This window comes from Mustela putorius, unplaced genomic scaffold (genome assembly GCF_011764305.1).
Source record: "Mustela putorius furo isolate JIRA1106 unplaced genomic scaffold, ASM1176430v1.1 tig00002057_pilon_pilon_pilon, whole genome shotgun sequence".
Classification (NCBI taxonomy): Eukaryota; Metazoa; Chordata; class Mammalia; order Carnivora; family Mustelidae; genus Mustela; species Mustela putorius.
Window position 1 is genome coordinate 89,236 of NW_025421936.1, and position 13,314 is coordinate 102,549.

Here is a 13,314-nt window from a genome sequence, read left to right on the forward strand (position 1 = left end):
CTTCTCCCTCTGCCTCTGCCTGTGCTCGCTCTCTCCCCCTCTCTCTCTCTCTGATAAATAAATAAAATCTTTTAAAAAAAAATCCTCAAAGCAGGGGTTTCAGGAAACTTCCAGGTAAGTAAACATATCCAGGTACCAGGAGGGGGATGAAACCCAGCTCCACAGGAATACATTCCTGTGCTTGCGACCCTCCCAGACTGTGCCCTTTGTGTCTCTGCATCTGACTGTTCATCTGTATCCTTTATCATACCTTTCATAAATTGTAAATGAAAACAAATGTTTCCCAGAGTTCTGCGAGCCACTCAGTTGAACCGGAGGAGGAGCTGAAGGAACCTCTGATTTGTAGCCAAGTTGTAGAGAAGTTGTGGGTAACCTGGGCCCCTCCTACTTGTGACTGGCACCTGAATGTGATGGAACAGTCTCACGGGACTGAGCCCTTAACCTGTGGGATCAGATGCCATATCAAGGCAGACAGTGTCAAAGCTGAGTGAAACTACAGGACACCCAGCTGGTGTTGCAGAGTTGCCTGGTGAGGGAAAAATCCACAGCCTCAGCCTCAGTGTTAGAAGTGAAGTGTTCTGTGTGAATATGGTAATATGAAAGCAGATGGGAGAACTGAAATGTTTCCTTGACATACACTCTCACACAAAATATTATGTATGCCAGGTCTTTGCTGATGTGATATAGCACATATTCAAGTTCTATTGAAATATCATAAAGAGTCAACTCAAAAAACAAACAAACAAACAAACAAACAAGCAAACATACAAAATATGGATGAGCTGGGAGAAAATAAGCAATGTTTCCTCTTTCCTATCAAGAGAAAGTCCATTCCTGAATTATCCAAGATTTTGCTTTTACCTGAATAACCATACAGTTCAATAGTACTTGAAGGAAAAAGCATGTTTGGTCCTCAGCGATCCTTTCCCCTGATATGGCTGGCAAGAGTGGAGTGATTCTTGTGGATATATCTTTGCTCCAGAGTGGGGAAAAAAAGGAGTTCTTTCACCAACGTTCAAAGGGTTTTTAAAAAATGGCCTTCATTAAAATACATCTGCCCCTCCTTTGGAACCTGCTCACACTACACTCCAGGCCAGTGAGCATCAAGGGGTTGGAAATACGGTACAAAGTCCCACGAAGCCACCTCTCCCCCTAAACTATTCTTCTCTCTGCCAAATTCTGCTTCGGTCAGCCTAAGGATCAAATACCTGTCTTTGGGCAATAAAGTGATGTGCATTAATCAATCATTGGTCCTAACTGGCAAGTTCCTTAAAAACTCATGGGACACAGATGGTTGCCATGACTTTCCCAGGAAGCAGCTACTGCCTTTCCATGAATGTGGCATGAAAATACACAGCTGGGTGAGCAGATGAATGTCCACTCGTGAAATAATCATGCTGAGGACAATAAACAGTAGTTTTGGATGGCAGATTTAAATTTCATTCACAGCCAAGAAAACACTCCAGATACATGATGTGTCTCCACTTCCTGCTGTTTCCAGCATCTGAGTCCTCCCTTCCATTCCTGTTTCCACCACTTCAGTAAATGTCTCCCGTCCTCATTGCATATAAAAAAGGCTCTGATTCTTTCTATTCTAATGTCTGTAAGACATTACTGTGAACAAGAGCAGGGGATAATTCCTCCTCCAAACCCATCTACGAAATAAAGGGTTCTATTCAGGATCATGACAAGCTGAGGAATCCCTCAAGAGAACTTCCAGCGTCATTTCAACCTGTAAGGCTGGCTAAAATGTTCCTCACCATCCGCCACACCAGGGCTAGGACTGATGAGTGTGTCCACCATGCAGGTCCCTCTGGATGACATGATCGCTGGGAAACCAGGCACGAGGCAAGCAAAAATCAGCACCTGCTCTTCTGCAAAGTTTGTCTGAAGTGCTTGAAGCCACAGAAGAAACAGATTGACTTCTTCAGATCTTACCTAAAAACAAAAATAAAGGTGACAAAATTAAACACGTGTTTATGCAGAGATGCACTGCAATGCAGATTCAGTTCTGAGAAAGAAAAACTAGAAGTTAAAGGTACCGTTAAACTCCTGCACCAAGTTCTTAGTGACAAGGAAGCAGGCGTGCTGCAAGAAGCCCAAGGGTGAAGAGTTGGGGTCTGGAGCCACAGTGCCTGGTTCCAATGCAGGCTCTGCTTTTTGCTTTTTGCTAGCTTAGCTGTGGCCAGTGGAGAACCACCAAACTTCTCCCTTTGCATCAGTCTCTACCTCTGAAAAATAAGGATGATAAAAGAATTTACCACAAAGTGCTGGCACAGGGATAAGTGACTTACAACAGTGCCTGTATCATCAACTGTCATTTAATCACAAAAATAATGCAAAGACAATCGTCCTCCAAATTTACAGTGTGCTTTGAATAGGGTTTTTTCTATAATATGCATATGTATCATGGAAAGTTCTTGAAAAATCTCAGAGCTAAATAAGACCTTAAAGACCTGGCTCAGTTATTTGACCTTGAAGCCCATTCATCAGGCATTTCTACACCAGCCCTCCTTTTTTTTTTTTTTTTTTTTTTTTGCCTGTGCAGGTAGCTACCTCGAGGGCTGCCGCCAAATCATCACTTCCACAAAGAACCATTCAGAAATTTCTGGAACTCATATCATTGCTGGACTTCTGGCATAAGTCCATTGTTCCTGGTGGATGCTTCCAGTAGTAGGAAATGGAACATGCTCAATGAGGGCAGGGGGTTGTGTTTGACTTGCTCACTGCCATATCTCCAGCACCTAGAAAGGTGCCTGAAACACATAGCTGGCATCCAGTAAATGTGTGCAATAAATGAGTGAACTAGACAAGAATAGATATGCACTGGTAGACGTGGCCTGTGGAGTACAGCTTCAAAAGCAGGAGAGTATTGAGACTCCTACATGGTAGGTTGCATGGCACTGAGTTAAAGAAAATGGGTCCTACAATCAGACCAAAGGTTAAACCTCGAAAGCTGTGCGATCTTGGACAAGTCACCTACAAGAACAAAGACCCCTGTCTTCTATTGATAACAGCTGGGAAGAGAGAATCCATTTCAGAAGGAAAGGGGACACAGGACGGCTGTGTACGACACTTATATTGTCAAGATGGCAGTGTAAATTCACTTCATGGGGTCCCACACCATCATCCCCCACTACCATTTGAAATACATGGTAATGATAGATGAAATATATATATATATATTTTTTTTCAGTGTAACAGTATTCGTTGTTTTTGCACCACACCCAGTGCTCCATGCAATCCGTGCCCTCTCTAATACCCACCACCTAGTTCCCCCAACCTCCCAACCCCTACCCCTTCAAAACCCTCAGGTTATTTTTCAGAGTCCATAGTCTGTCATGGTTCACCTCCCCTTCCAGTTTCCCTCAACTCCCTTCTCTCCATCTCCCCTTGTCCGCCATGCTATTTGTAATGCTCCACAAATAAGTGAAACCATATGATAATTGACTCTCTCTGCTTGACTTATTTCACTCAGCATAATCTCTTCCTGGAAGAGATTATATATATATTTTTAAAAGATTTATTTACTTACTTATTTATTTGACAGAGAGAGATTACAAGTAGGCAGAGAGGCAGAGAGAGAGAGAAAGAGAGAGAGAGAGAGAGAGGAGGAGGAAGAGGGCTCCCTGCTGATGCAGGACTCAATCCCAGGACCCTGAGATCATAACCTGAGCTGAAGAGACAGGCTTAACCCACCCACGTAGCCACCCAGGTGCCCCTAGATTAAACACATATATTTTTTAAAGATTTTATTTATTTATTTGGCAGACAGAGATCACAAATAGGCAGAGAGGCAGGCAGAGAGAGAGGAAGGGAAGCAGGCTCCCTGCTGAGCAGAGAGCCTGATGTGGGGCTCAATCCCAGGACCCTGGGATCATGCCTTCGAGCCAAGCCAAAGGCAGAGGCTTTAACCCACTGAGCCACCTAGGCACCCCTAGATTAAATATACTTTTTTAAGAGAAGAGAAAAGTTAGCAAGTGAACCTCGGTAAAAAAAACAAAACAAAACAAACAAAACCCAAAACTGACAAACATCTCCATGAAGCAGCAACCGCAGAAATTCTCAGTGATGCACAGATGTGTAGCGACAGGAAAAGATGTCTGGAGGCTGACTTCAAGGAGGACAAGTCGCTCCCACTGGAGATAAAGGCAGACAGAAAGGCCTGCTCGCTTGCTGCCTGAAGCCACAACTTCAACTGGGCTGGCGGAATTGATTGCACACCACTTGCTTCACCAGAACACTGTGAGGTTTCCAGTAGCTCATTACATCTAAACACTACTGCCTCCTTTAACAAGGTTTCCCTTCCGGATTGCCCCTGACTTACAGGGATAGGCAGTAGGTGTCCCTACACGTGCTCCTTCCAAATTCTCTCCTCTCTCTGCTTTCTTCTGATCCACTTTTTATTTATGGGCTAGCTTTACAGGATATCCCTTCTGTGATTAAACAGATCTTAATAATTCTACCTTTTGTAAAGGAAGCCTTCCCCAATTATTTAGATGTTGATAAATATTTACCTCTGAATCTCCATAAATCATCACTTTATATGGCACCAACATGTAGAAAAAAAGAATGAAGTTACCCAATTTTCAGAATGAACCATACAAATTACAACCTAACATCTAAAGCCAGAGACAGAAAGAGAACATCTGCATAAACTAAAGTAATGCGGGTTCCTTATTCATTCATATTTATTATGCAAAATGGAAGTTTTAGGAAGATTAGAATAATGCATACTTGTTTCTATTATATAGGCAACTAATCCTCTGTAGATGGTAATGTATCCATAACTCCATCTCCAATCTAGAATTTCTGAACACGAGGAGAGGGTATTAAAATCTCCTCTGTGGGAGGTAGAGCATTACAGTGTCTGGCTCTGGCCTTCCTGCTGCAGGATGAGACTTGCAATTAGTGATGGCAAATGGAATTCACAAAACATTTCTGGGCTTTAGAGGACATCGGAAAACTAACAAAGGACTTAGAAAACGGTAGGAAAAAAAGCAGGAAGAGGGAGGTGGCAGAAACAAGTGAGCCAAAACCTGATCTGTAAGCAACAAGTTCAAGAGAAACAAATCAGGGTGCCAGAGAACAAATGCCATTTTCACTGCAGGATCTCTACAGGCCTGTGCCCTCCAGACCCCGTTCCCACCACATGGTAAGTTGGGGGAACTGAACCTGAGATTTCCTTAATAAACCAGGACCCTCAAATGGGACCAAAGTGATCCCAACTAAGAACACTCCCAGCCTCCTGGCAAAGGAAAGACAAACCCTCCAGGAAAAAAACAAACAAACCAAAAAACCACCAAAAAACAGAATTAAAAGAGATTACATCTATGTTCCAATAAATCTGGTCTCAAAATCCCTTCACAGAGCATGCAAGAAATGAGGCCACTGTGAGAGACAGAAGACTGAGGGAAAATGAAGACTTCAGACACTGGAATGATCAGATACAGAATAGAAAATATTACATGTTAATTGTTTAAGAACACAAAAGGGGTTTAAAAATGAAGAAGGATCAAGAGCCTATCAAAAGCAACAGGCCAAGTGTGAACATGGAACTGAAGGAAGTTAAACAGGGACCAAAAATCACTGAGACGTAAAACACAACAGAAAACACACCAGAATGGTGGGGCAGTAGATGAGCCCCGAATGAAGGACTTCACAACACTGCACCAAGAAGTGAAGACATTCCCCAGAATGCAACACAAGGAGGCAGGAGAAGAGGATGAACGCCAGCTTGAGAGACACAAACAACAGACGGGAGGTTTAAATAAGAATTCTGGGAAGTACAGCAGAAGGACAGAGTCAACATTTCAGAAGAAAACAGCTGAGGATATTACAGAAATGATAAATCCAGAAATACAGGAAATGCACAGATACCAAGCAAGATGAGAAATCTTCAATTAAACATTTTGTGGTAAAGCTATAGAACACCAAAAACTAAGAAAAGGTTTTAAGGAAAGCCAGAGAGAAAAGGCATTTAAAGGAATGAACAGGGTGGGAACAGGGTTTAAAGCTGCTACAGTGGTAAGGCGATGGTAGTAAAATGGTACCTGTAAAGGGTGACAGGAGTAGTTTTACTGCCACTACTGCTAATACTGTGTCTAATGCACATAACAACTGAAGACTGCGAAGGTTAAGCTGGAGCAGAAAAAAATTAAACGAATTATGACCCTCAAAAGAAGGATCATTTCGGGGCGCCTGGGTGGCTCAGTGGGTTAAGCCTCTGCCCTCAGCTCAGGTCATGATCCCAGGGTCCTGGGATCGAGCCCCGCATCGGGCTTTCTGCTCTGCAGGGAGCCTGCTTCCTCCTCTCTCTGCCTGCCTCTCTGCCTACTTGTGATCTCTGTCTGTCAAATAAATAAATAAAATCTTAAAAAAAAAAAAAGAAGGATCATGCCAATGAATTTCACAACTCTGGTGATCACTTTAAAAGCATCTCCTCTTTTTATCATAGCATTTGTATCATGTCCAGGATGAGATATTACAGCACACATGATAGAATATTTTAAAACAATAGTCCATTTTGCTCAAACTCCATGTTGAAAGCAAACGACTCTGTCAAACACTTTGAAGAAGGTAAAAGTAGTGGAACCATGTTTTGTCAAGAAAGCCCAGGGAGAAAAGCAGGTAGTAAAACCAAGTAGCAGTACGGAGGAAGGGCAGCCTCAGGAAGAAAATGAACACCGTTTTTTTCTTCTGCTTTGTTCTCTTTTTTTTGTTTTCTTGTTGTTGGTATCTTTTTTTTTTTTTTTTTTTTGGTCTTTCCCAGAAATCACTTCATATATATACATTTATCTGTTCAACTTCAGTGAAAGTTGGGAGGAAAAGGTGCCAGAACTTTTGAATGGTTGTCTTCAGCTGAGTGCTTATTTTCTTCCTTCAGTTTCTCTGGGGTTTCCCACTATTCTTCAATAAACATGTGTTGCTTTCTGGCAGGGTAAAGCCAAATGCATTTTTAAAAGAAGTAATGGCAGGTCATCCGTCCATCCAGATCAGGAGAGAGCCCATACCAGGGAAGGCAGAGAGGGTAGTAGACTCCCCTCTGTGAGTTCCTGCCCTCTTGGTCTTTCCTCAGCCCTTGCTCTCTGCTCTGTCTCTCCAGTCACACCCCAAACCCAGAGCAACAAAAGGACTGTTCAAAACTTAAACCCTGTGAGAAGGGCCACGCAGAGGCAAGGAGAGCCCTGTAAGACTCTGAGCCATGTGGTCTGTATCTGAGACTGCACATCTCCTTGAGCCACGTTCCATTCCCTCCATGCCTAATGTTGGCCTCGCGTTCTACAGAAGCAGTCAGTGCATCCATACACTCCTCTCTGTGTGCTTTTCTGTATACCTGATCCCATCTCAACCCACAACACCCAGCAGCATGCACCATCTGTCATCTCCCTTCAGTCAACCTGCAAATAGGTAAACACAGCCTGTAAAACCCACCCTTGTCCAAGCTATGTCTGGAGTTATGATCGTCTGTGTCTTTACCATCAAACTTTCTAAAAGGCTATTCTTGTGTGTGACGTCCATGGTCTCACGCCCAGTCACTCTATCTCTCTGTCTGGCTTAGGACTCCACGACTCACCTCCCATTTTTTTTCAGTACTCAGTGACAACCTCCTCGATCTACCCCCACCCCCTAATCAAGCTGCTTTGCAACTTTCCACATCATCGAACATTGCTGACATTTCATTCCTTGAAATCTCTCTTCTCTAGACATCTGTGCAAAAATGCCTTCCTGGCATCAAAGCCACGTCCCTCCCCTTCCATCCACTACTCCTTTATTCTTCCCCTTTATCTGCCCAAGAAAAGAAGGAATTACCCTAAATCCTTAACTGTCACTCTCTCTACAAGGAATATATCCCTTGGCAACAGCATGATTGCATCTCTCTTCCCCCAAGCACCCATCCCTACATTTTGACTGTCCAACCAGAACCTACACCTGCGGGTCCCACAGACACCTCAACTCAGATTGCCTAAAGCTGCACTCCTCCTCTTACCTCCTGGACCCGGCTCCCTTCCTGAGTTGCCACGACTGTTGTGGCAGTTGACACATCAGACTCAACATTCTGAAAGCACAGAGGCACCCCTAAGCCTACTGCAGCATTTTTTTTTTTCCATAGCCGAGGTATGGAAGCAGCCCAAGTGTCCGGCAACAGAAGACGAAGTGGTACATACACACAATGGTATATTACTCAGCCATCAAAAAGGATGAGATCCTGATATTTACAACAGTATGGATGTACCTAGAGGGTATTGTGCTAAGCAAAATAAGTCAGACAGAGAAAAACAAATACTGTATCTCCAGGGATGAATCCTTGAAAAATGCCCTACATATTCAAGTTTTAATGCAGGACCAGAAGCAACAGTTTTTGTATATATCACCACGATATAAAATAAAATCTTAAAAAAAAAAAAAAGGGAAATAATAGGACAACAGCAATTAGGGTAAAAAGACTTAACAATTGTCTTGCTCATCATCACCAGCACCACACCAGTTACACGTCTGGCCCCCAGGCCAGCATAGCAGGTGTGAGGACAGGTCCAGGCAGAAAAAGTGTTACTTGTCACATTTTTTGAAAAATGATAAACAGAAGGGTGACTAGGCTGGTTGAGCAGCCAACTCTTGATCTCAGCTCGGGTCTTGATCTCACGGTGGTGAGTTTGAGTTCCACACTGGGCTCTGCACTGGGTGTGGAGCCTGCTTTAAACTAAACTAAACTAAACTAAAATAACACCTCTGTCAAAAGTATGTGAATTCACAACTTACATGTAAGTCAAGTTCTACTTGTTCTAAGACAGCATGAAAACCAAGATGTCGTTATCAAGACAGGAAGCAAGATAAATTGTGTATTCCATGTGCCGTGAGATGACTCCAACTGCATCCAAGTCAGCCATGGCCCTCCACACATCTGCAAGAGAGGGTATATTATCCCCATTAGCACAGAGGAAACCAAGGCTCAGAGAGGTATAAAAAAAAAAAAAAGAGTCCAAGATCATAGCATCATTTAGCAGCATAGCCAAAATGTATAGGAATTACCTCAAAATAGGCCACACTAGTGGAAGAATACCTTAGTGTGGAGTTATGAAAACCCAGGTAGAACGCTGCCTCAGAAAGGCAGATAATCAATAAAGGAAAAATAAAGAGGCGCCTAGGTGGCTCAGTCGGTTAAGCATCTGCATTGGGCTCAGGTCATAATCCTGGGATCTTGCCCTATGTCAGACTTCCTGCTCAGCAGGGAGTCTGCTTCTCCCTCTGCCTCTGCTCCCCATTCATTTCTCATAAACAAACAAATCAATAAAATCTTACCCAAAAAAAAAAAAAAATAAAGATTATAAGCTTACAATAAAGATATGAATGATGAGTCAAAGCTTTCAGTGACACACCCACACCTGCCTACAGTTCTCTGGCTAAAACATGGGTGGAATTGATGGGGTTAGAAGAACAGGAGGCACATAGGCCCGGACAGCACAGCCCCAGCAGATGCAGAATCCTGGTGTAGGTTTAGCTAGCTTTCATTGTCCTTTAAAATGTCAAAGCTAAAGAAATCTGGTAGGGTTATTGAAGTCTGATCCTGGGGGATGCCTGGTTGGCTCAGTCTGTTAGGCAGCAGCCTAACATGACTCAGGTCATGATCACAGGGTCCTGGGATCAAGTCTGGCATCAGACTCCTTACCCAACCAGAAGCCTGCCTCACCCTCTGCCTGTTGCTCCCTCCCCCTGCTTGTGCTCTCTCACTGACAAATAAATAATCTTAAAAAAAAGAAAGAAAAAAAAAAAAGAAAAAAGAAAAAAAAAAAGAAAAAAAGAAAAAAAATCTGATCCACAGTATAGACCAACACAAAGGAGGGTACTTTCTTGGGCTGATTTCTGATTGTTTGATTTTAAGTAGGCTCCACAGCCAGCACGGACACTAGTGCAGGGTTTGATCTCAGGACCCTAAGACCATGAACTGAGCCAAAGGCAGACAATCGATTAAGCCACCCAGGCACCCCACTTTCTTGGGTTCTAATGGGACTTTTCCTAGGTTCTAATCCTAGCTGTACTGGCTGCCAGGGGGAATGAAGTCCAGCACCACAAGAAAAGCATCCCAAGGCAGCAGTCCTCTGCAGAAGATTTGCTGGTGGCTGCCATCATCAAAGAGTCAGTGGGTGAAGTTGTTGAAGCACAGTGGGAACAATGATAGCCACTGCCTTTTGGGTGTCACTGAATCATCCTACTCATCTTCAGGAAGCCTGGCCCTTCTCCAGTCAACGCAGCAAAAGCAAACTTGTTAGAAGAACAGGGGAGGGGGTCATCTCCCTCCCTCCCAGAAACTGAAGCAACCAGCCAAACAGTGCAGCACTGGAGTAAAAATAAAAATATGAAGGAATGTGGCGGCACCTGGGTAGCTCAGTCTGTTAAGCATCTGCCTTTGGGTCAGGTCCTGATCTCAGAGACCTGGGATATGAGACCCACATCAGGCTCCCTGCTCAGTGAGGAGTCTCCCTTTCCTTCTCCCTCTGCCCCTGCTCCTAGCTCATTCTCTCTCTCTCTCTCTCTCAAATAAATAAAATCTTTAAAATAAGAAATTTAAAAATGAAGGAATGAATCAAAATGCAGAGTTCAGAAACAGAACTACAGATGTAAAAACTACATATAAAAACCTGAAATATGACCCAGTGAGTTAGAAAGGATTATTAAATCATGATACTGTATGAATTGATTGCCAATTTTTTCTTAGAACATAGAGCACACTGCACTACACGAAAACGAAAACACAAAATTAGGATTGAATACAAAAACAAAATTATCAGTGTTATTCCATCAAGAGTTTCTCTAACCTACTGATCAAAACCTCAGTTCATCCTCCAAAAGAATCTGGGCACCACCTCAGCACACACGAACACATTTTCAGGCCACAGTTCACACTGCTCCAGTCCCCCTCTAAGTCCTGAGCCATGGGCTCCTCCAGGCAAAGCCACCACCAACTAGGCCCCTGCCCTAGAAATCCCCAAACCCAACCACTTCACAACAGGGAGACTCAGAGAGATTCAAATGGGCAGAAACGTGGGACTTTGACTTTTTTTTTTAATTAAAAGAAAAATACAGCAAGAAACATTTCTAGCACAAAGTGAAGAGCTAATCTCTCACAATGTCGAGAGTATTAGAATTATCAATACACCATCAATAGTTTGATAGGTCAAACAGGCCAAAAGCTGGAAACACAAGAGGAAATGCTCACAGCAAACAGACCTGAAAGCCAGGGCCTGGACCGGCTGACATGGCTCTGCCGCTTACCACAGCGAGAAAGTGTAACTTTCCTGGGCCTCAACTTCCCTCCTGGCCAGCAGGAAAGTGGCAACACCACAAAACTCATGTCTGGTCAGGGATTACGTGAAAGGAGAATGCTCAGTGAGAGCCCCGCCACACCGCCCGTCCAGCCACAGTCTGTGCCCAGTGAATGGGAATTTCCTCTACTGCAGCCACACGAAGAGCTGAAGGATCTGCACAGGATGCCTGTTCATTTACCAGTCACAAAACCACGTTCTGCCATAAACAGAGAGGGCAAGAGACCCCAAGAGATGGGAATATCCCTCACCCTTGCCTGGACCAGGCTTTCAAGACAAGTTGGAAAGCCCACAGCAGCTCTGCCACTGACTCTGAATGAGCCTTTGGAAGACAACACCATCCCAAACAACAGTTTAATTTACTTCTCTTTAAAAAGCAGTGAGACAAGGTCTTGACCACATCTTCATAAATTAACAGCTTAGGAGGCTAAACCCCAATGATTTAGTTATGTCCCCAGCAGGCAAACCTCCACTCGTGGGCAGCTTCAGGGAGAAAGGGTGCCTCCCCATCCATGAGGACACCCTCTGACATTCGTCTGCCTGAAGATGCTTCCTACCCATGGGCATTTACTCCCTGGAACCCTCCCCATCTAAGTTCCCCTCTGGATGCTGCACGAGGCAACTTCCTCACACCCCCATCACCTCTGGCAACACCGCAGCTACCCCCGAGCCTTCAAGCAGGGTGCACCTGTGTTTGCTGCCAAGCGTCCCATCAGCCCAGCTCCATCACTGATTTCTGTACCCATAATTAATTGACTTATGCATGTATGTATTTATTTATTTTTACAGATTCATTTATTTTAGGGAGAGAGTGACAGAGACAGAGATACAGAGAGAGCACACACACACAAATACAGGGAGATAGAACCTCCAGCAGATTCTACACTGAGAGCAGAGCACACCTCAGGGCTCAATCCCACCACCCTGAGATCATGACCTTAGCTGAAACCAAGAGTTGGATGCTTCAAAGACTGAGCCACCAGGCACCCCTCTGTACCCTTAATCTTAAGAAAAGACAGACGCTGCTTCTTTCTGTCAGCCACGGCCTCATAAGCCATCTGTCACACAGCCAAAGCTTCCAGAGGATAGGACCAGGTCTGCAACACCAGTGATGCCAGAGTATCACCATAAAACTACAATCTAGTGGGTACCAGGCTCTTCTCTAAGCTCCTAATTTGGCCTTCTATTTTGTACCCCTCACAGACCTACATGCTAGGACCCCTACATGCAGAGAGGGGGACACTGAGGTCCATGGCTTACCCAAGCGATCTACTTTTATGTGGCAGAAGCAGGGGCCTGAACCCAAGTCTGTGACTCCAAGGCCCCTCCGTCAACTCTGTTACTCATGCAGCCCCAACACAGTCATCAAATACCTCCCTAAACCCTCATCCCTCCTGTGAAAAAGCATGGTCTTCTGCCATTTCCCCGATGGGAAGAAAGCCGGCTTGAGCCAGATATAGTGACCTGCCCATGATGGTACAGGCGATGTCCCCCCTGTTCTCCCTCCAACACCCATGTTATTCTGCATGAGGCCCCATGGGGTCCTTCATGCTTCCAGTGGAAAACTCTGGTGAGACCACCAGGCTCCTGGCAGGCCTTCATCTTGACCCTGGAGGACAGGACCAGTTAGGAGAAACCGGCTAGTTAAGCCTCTGAAATGGGGTCCTACCACCCAGGAAAACCCCCTTATATCCAGGGCATCGCTGGCTTTGTAGAGGGCTCCACAAGCACCAGCCTTGCTGAGTCACTTTCTCTAAGGTGGTGGCTGAGACAAAAAGGACCCAGGAAAGAAAGGCATAGGCTGTTGTGGAACTCCAGTGCCTTGGCATCAACAATTAATGTGAGCATCTGCCTCTGCTCACCAGATCTGCATTTTATGTGGGGCACACTGTTCAAAGTTTATACCCCCCATCTCTGTAACCTTCACGACAACCCCTGGAGCTCCCTGCACCATCATTACCACCTCACAGACAAGGAGACAAGGCATGAGGGG

At 44.5% G+C, this 13,314-nt stretch overlaps 1 long non-coding RNA gene across 2 annotated transcripts in view; it reads right to left on the reverse strand.

Annotated features, from left to right (window-relative positions):
- Window positions 1-29: 29 nt before the first annotated feature.
- LOC123394228 overlaps window positions 30-13,314 on the reverse strand; it is a 31,282-nt gene continuing 17,997 nt past the window's right edge. Inside the window, exons 3-5 of one of the 2 annotated variants that reach the window (XR_006608961.1) lie at window positions 8,761-8,902; window positions 2,043-2,231; window positions 30-1,938 (exon numbers count right to left, since the gene is read on the reverse strand). This is a non-coding gene — a long non-coding RNA (uncharacterized LOC123394228). The remainder of the gene's footprint in view (window positions 1,939-2,042; window positions 2,232-8,760; window positions 8,903-13,314) is intronic. The other variant, XR_006608962.1, reaches the window with a different exon arrangement.